This window comes from Equus przewalskii, chromosome 13, assembly GCF_037783145.1.
Source record: "Equus przewalskii isolate Varuska chromosome 13, EquPr2, whole genome shotgun sequence".
NCBI lineage: Eukaryota > Metazoa > Chordata > Mammalia > Perissodactyla > Equidae > Equus > Equus przewalskii.
In genome coordinates, this window is record NC_091843.1 from 35,254,857 (window position 1) to 35,261,703 (window position 6,847).

A 6,847-nucleotide genomic window follows, 5' to 3' on the forward strand; every position below is an offset into this window, starting at 1 on the left:
TAATACTTGATAATGATAATAAAAGACTATGTTACTGGTTTACATATTTACTATACTATACTTTTTTTATTAAGATTATGATAGACTACCACCTTGTGAGATTTCAGTTGAACATTATTGTTAGTAATGTTGTGGGTACACCACTTCACCCTTTGTGCCCTCCCCCGACCCCCGCTTTTCCCTGGTAACCACCGATCGGTTCTCCTTGTCTATATGTTAACTTCCACCTATAAGTGGAGTCATATAGAGTTCGTCTTTCTCTGTCTGGCTTATTTCGCTTAACATAATACCCTCAAGGTCCATCCATGTTGATGTGAATGGAACAATTTATTCCTTTTTTATGGCTGAGTAGTATTCCATTGTGTATATATACCATATCTTCTTTATCCAGTCATCAGTTTCTGGGCATTTAGGTTGGTTCCATGTCTTGGCTATTGTAAATAATGCTGCGATGAACATAGGGGTGCATGGGACTCTTGGGATTGCTGATTTCAGGTTCTTAGGATAGATACCCAGTAGTGGGATAGCTGGGTCATAGGGTATTTCTATTTTTAAATTTTCGAGAAATGTCCATACTGTTTTCCATAGTGGCTGCACTAGTTTGCATTCCCACCAACAGTGTATGAGGGTTCCTTTTTCTCCACAGGCTCTCCAACATTTGTCACTCTTGGTTTTGGATATTTTTGCCAATCTAACGGGTGTAAGGTGATATCTTAGTGTAGTTTTGATTTGCATTTCCCTGATGATTAGTGATGATGAACATCTTTTCATGTGTCTATTGGCCATACTTATATCTTCTTTGGAGAAATGTCTGTTCATGTCCTCTGCCCATTTTTTGATCAAGTTGTTTGTTTTTTTGTTGTTAAGCTGTGTGAGTTCTTTGTATATTATGGTGATTAATCCTTTGTCGGATAAGTAGCTTGTAAATATTTTTTCCCAGTTAGTCGGCTGTTTTTTTGTTTCAATTCTGTTTTCCCTTGCCTTGAAGAAACTCTTTAGTCTGATGAAATCCCATTTGTTTATTCTTTCTATTGTTTCCCTCATCTGAGGAGTTATAGTGTCCGAAAAGATTCTTTTGAAACTCATGTCAAAGAGTGTACTGCCTATATTCTCTTCTAGAAGACTTATTGTTTCAGGCCTAATCTTTAGGTCTTTGATCCATTTTGAGTTTACTTTTGTGAATGGTGAAAAAGAATGGTTGATTTTCATTCTTTTACATGTGGCTGTCCAGTTTCCCCAGCACCATTTGTTGAAGAGACTTTCTTTTCTCCATTGTAGACCCTCAGCTCCTTTGTCAAAGATTAGCTGTCCATAGATGCGTGGTTTTATTTCTGGGCTTTCAATTCTGTTCCATGGATCTGTGCACCTGTTTTTGTACCAGTACCATGCTGTTTTGATCACTGTAGCTTTGTAGTATGTTTTGAAGTCGGGGATTGTGATGCCTCCAGCTTTGTTTTTCTTACTCAGGATTGCTTTAGCAATTCGCGGTCTTTTGCTGCCCCATATGAATTTTAGGATTCTTTGTTCAATTTCTGTAAAGAATGTCCTTGGGATTCTGATTGGGATAGCATTGAATCTGTAGATTGCTTTAGGTAGTATGGACATTTTAACTATGTTTATTCTTCCAATCCATGTGCATGGAATGTCTTTCCATCTCTTTATGTCATCGTTGATTTCTTTCAAGAAGGTCTTGTAGTTTTCATTGTATAAATCTTTCACTTCCTTGGTTAAATTTATCCCTAGGTATTTTATTCTTTTCATTGCGATTGTGAATGGGATTGAGTTCTTGAGTTCTTTTTCTGTTGGTTCATTGTTAGTGTATAGAAATGCCACTGATTTACGTATGTTGATTTTACACCCTGCAACTTTGCTGTAGCTGTTGATTGTTTCTAATAGTTTTCCTATGGATTCTTTGGGGTTTTCTGTATATAAGATCATGTCGTCTGCAAACAGTGAGAGTTTTACTTCTTCATTGCCTATTTGGATTCCTTTTATTTCTTTTTCCTGCCGAATTGCTCTGGCCAACACCTCCAGTACTGTGTTGAATAGGAGTGGTGAAAGTGGGCACCCTAGTCTTGTTCCTGTTCTGAGAGGGATGGGTTTCAGTTTTTGTCCATTGAATATGATGTTGGCTGTGGGTTTGTCATATATGGCCTTTATTATGTTGAGGTACTTTCCTTCTATACCCATTTTATTGAGGGTTTTTATCATAAATGGATGTTGGATCTTGTCGAATGCTTTCTCTGCATCTATTGAGATGATCATGTGGTTTTTGTTTCTCATTTTGTTAATGTAGTGTATCACGTTGATTGACTTGTGGATGTTGAACCATCCCTGTGTCCCTGGTATAAATCCCACTTGATCATGGTGTATAATCTCTTTGATGTATTGCTGTATTTGGTTTGCCAGAATTTTGTTGAGGATTTTTGCATCTATGTTCATCAGTGATATTGGCCTGTAATTTTCCTTCTTTGTGTTGTCCTTGTCAGGTTTGGGGATCAGGGTGATGTTGGCTTCATAGAATGTGTTAGGGAGTACTCCATCTTCCTCAGTTTTATGGAATAGTTTGAGAAGGATAGGTATTAAATCTTCTTTGAATGTTTGGTAGAATTCTCCAGAGAAGCCGTCTGGTCCTGGACTCTTATTTTTGGGGAGGTTTTTGATTACTGTTTCTATTTCTTTACTTGTGATTGGCCTATTCAGATTCTCCATTTCTTCCTGGTTCAGTTTGGGGAGGTTGTAAGAGTCCAGGAATTTATCCATTTCTTCTAGGTTGTTCAATTTGTTGGCATATAGTTTTTCATAATATTCTCTTATGATCCCCTGTATTTCTTTGGTATCTGTTGTGATTTCTCCTCTCTCATTCCTAATTTTATTTATTTGAGATTTCTCTCTTCTTTTCTTGGTGAGTCTGGCTAAGGGTTTGTCGATTTTGTTAATTTTTTTGAAGAACCAACTCTTTGTTTCATTGATCCTTTCTACTGTCTTTTTAGTTTCAATATCGTTTATTTCTGCTCTTATTTTTATTATTTCCCTCCTTCTACTGACTCTGGGCTTTGTTTGTTCTTCTTTTTCTAATTCTGTTAGGTGTCGTTTGAGGTTGCTTATGTGAGCTTATGTTTGTTTAGTGAGGTGAGCCTGTATTGCAATGAATTTCCCTCTTAGGACTGCTTTTGTTGCATCCCAAATGATTTGGTATGACATGTTCTCATTTTCATTTGTCTCCAGATAACATGCGATTTCTTCTTTAATTTTTTCAATAATCCAGTGTTTGTTCAGTAGCATGTCATTTAGTCTCCACATTTTTGCACCTTTCTCTGTTTTATTCTTGTAGTTGATTTCTAGTTTCATAGCATTATGATCAGAAAAGATGCATGATATTATTTCAACTCTCTTGTATTTATTGATGCTTGCTTTGTTTCCCAAAATATGGTCTATTCTTGAGAATGTTCCATGCGCACTTGAGAAGAATGTGTAGCCTGCTGTTTTTGGATGAAGTGTTCTATATATATATCTATTAAGTCCATCTGGTCTAATTTTTCATTTAATTCTATAATTTCCTTGTTGATTTTCTGTCTGGATGTTCTATCCATTGGTGTTAATGGGGTGTTGAGGTCCCCTACTATTATTGTATTGTTGTTGATGTCTTCTTTTAGTTCTGTTAAGAGTTGCTTTACAAATTTTGGTGCTCCTGTGTTGGGTGCATATATATTTATAAGTGTTGTGTCTTCTTGGTGGAGAGTCCCTTTTATCATTATATACTGTCCCTCTTTGTCTTTCTTTATCTGTTTTGCTTTGAAGTCTACTTTGTCTGATATAAGTATGGCAAAACCTGCTTTCTTTTGTTCATTATTGGCTTGGAGTATTGTCTTCCATCCCTTCACTCTGAGTCTGTGTTTGTCTTTGGGGCTGAGGTGTGTTTCCTGGAGGCAGCATATTGTTGGGTCTTGTTCTTTGATCCATCCTGCCACTCTGTGTCTTTTGATCGGAGAGTTCAATCCATTTACATTTAGAGTGATTATTGAAATGTGGTGGCCTACCGCTGCCATTTTATGTCTTATTTTCTGGTTCTCTTCAATTTCCTTTGTTTCTCATCCCAAGGTTTAGCCTGTTCTGATGGAGAGCTGCTACTCTCTGTTGTTGTCCTTCTACTTATCTCCTTTGCTCTTGGTTTTGTAGCCCCTTTCCTTTTTTTGATTTTTCAGTAATGAGGGTTTTCCTGAGCATTTATTGAAGAGGAGGTTTTGTGGTGATGAACTCCCTTAATTTTTGTTTATCTGGGAAAGTTTTTATTTCTCCATCGTATTTGAAGGATATTTTTGCTGGGTAGAGAATTCTCGGCTGCAAGTGTTTGTCCTTCAGATTTTTGAATATACCATTCCACTCTCTTCTAGCCTGTAAAGATTCTGCTGAGAAATCTGCTGATAGCCTGATGGGGGTTCCTTTGTAGGTTAACTTCTTGTGCCTGGCTGCCCTTAGTATTCTCTCCTTGTCATTGACTTTTGCTAGCTTCACTACTATATGCCTTGGGGTTGGTCTACTTGCATTAATAAAGTTTGGAGATCTATTGGCTTCTGCCATATGAAGTTCCATCTCTCTCCCCAGGTTTGGGAAGTTCTCATCCATTATTTCTTTGAATAGGCTTTCTGCCCCCTTCTCCCTCTCTTCTCCCTCTGGTATACCTATAATCCTTACGTTGCATCTCCTAATTGATTCGGATAATTCTCAGAGAGTTTCTTCATTTCTTTTTAGTCTTAGTTCTCTCTCCTCCTCTGCCTGCAGCATTTCTATATTCCTATCTTCCAAATTGCTGATTCTTTCCTCCATATTATCGGCCCTACTGTTCAGTGCGTCTAGATTTTTCTTAATCTCCTCTATTGTGTTCTTCATTTCCAGTATTTCTGTTTGGTTCTTCTTTATAGTATCGAACTCTTTTGTGACATAGCTCCTGAACTCGTTGAGTTGTCTATCTGAATTCTCTTTTAACTCATTGAGTTTTTTAATGATGGCTGTTTTGAAGTCATCGTCATTTAGGTTATATATTTCATTGTCTTTGGGATTGTTTTCCATGTGTTTGTCATTTTCCTTCTGTTCTGGAGATTTAATATATTTTTTCATATTGCTTGATGGTGTAGATTTGTGCCTCCACATAGAGACAGAGTTTAGTTACTGCTTCCACTTGTTTCTACTGGTGTGGTGGGGGGACAGCTGTTTATACTGCACCAACCAGGAACCCTATCAGCTGTTGCTAACTGGGCCTGGGCCCCTCCTCGCAGTCACAGTGATCCTGTGGGGGCCGTCACAGGGGGGCTTCAGGCTGCTGGTGCCTACTGTTGCAGACCACCCAGATGTGCTCCCTCCTTAGGGTTGCAGCGGTGTTATGGGCTTTCCCAGCAGCCAGGGGCAGGATCACTTATATTTGCAGCTCTGTCACTGTTGGCGCCCACAAAATCTCACTTGTCCACTATTGGTCACAGCAGAGCTATGGGCATCTTCTGCAGTCTGTGGTTAGCTCACATAGCTATGCTACTTTTGTCCCAGGGTCTTCCAGCCTTGTGGTGGCCAGGTGGGTGCTCTCTACTAGTGCTGTGTGGAGGCTATCGCTGAGGCTGCTGTGAGACTGTAGAGTTTCCCCCTGGGCCACAGAGCTGGGTTGCTGGAACTCCACCTAGCCCCAGTCCTCTTGCCTAGGATCTCGGGGAGCCCCTTGCCCTGTCTGGGGGATAGCCGGAGACCTTGAGTTCAGTGGCAGCTGGCCGGCTGCTGCCCTGCCTGGGATTCTCCTCTTCGAGACCCTCCCAGCGTTGTGGATGCTGGGCGGCGCCTCTCCGCTAATGGCAGGTAGAGACTTTGCCTGTTGCCCGGACGGAACTCTGGAGTTTCCCCCCCGGGCCATGGAGCCGGCCGCTGGAGCTCCACCCAGCCCCAGTCCTCTCCCAGGAGATCTCCGGTAGTCCCGAGCCCCTCCCAGGTGAAAGCCTGGTCAGTGGAGCTGGTGGTGGCAGCTGGCGGGCCACCGCACCATTTTGGATTCTCTCCAGGAGCTTCCCGGCATTGTGGATGCTGGGTGGGGCCTCTCCACTAATGGCAGGTAGAGACTTTGCCTGCTGCCCAGACGGAACTCTAGAGTTTCCCCCCCGGGCCATGGAGCCGGCCGCTGGAGCTCCACCCAGCCCCAGTCCTCTCCCAGGAGATCTCCAGTAGTCCCGAGCCCCTCCTGGGTGAAAGCCCGGTCAGTGGAGCCAGTGGCGGTGGCTGGAGGGCCACTGTGCTGTTTGGATTCTCTCTGGGAGCCTCCCAGCATTGTGGATGCTAGGAGGGGCCTCTCCGCTAATGGTGGGTAGGGGTTTTCCCCGCCGCCTCAGGTGTGTAACTCTGGAGCTTCCCTCTGGGCTTAGGTGTACTTGCAGGGGGCTTAGGTAGGGCTCTGGTCACCTGTTTCCACCATCACTCCTCTGGTGTGCTCTCCCTCCTGCCCTTGGTGTGTGGCAATGTTCTGGGGGCGTCCACTGGAAGAAAGCCGCTTGCAGATACTAGGCTGTTCGGGGGTCAGGTAGGAGAGTTTTCACCTATCTCCACCTCCTCCCAGAGGGAAGTCTGTCCGCCTTCCAATGTATGGCAGCGTGGGTCTCTCAGGCGTCCTGAGATGCTATATGGATATCCTTTGTTAAGTGATGAATGTCCAATTAGTTGTAGATTCGAAGGGGAGAGACAAAGAAGACTACTCATGCTGCCATCTTGGATCTTCCGAGCTATACTATACTTTTTATCATTATTTTAGGGTGTACTCTTTCTACTTGTGAAAAAAGTTTACTGTAAAATAGTATATGTGTTACACTGGCAGCAG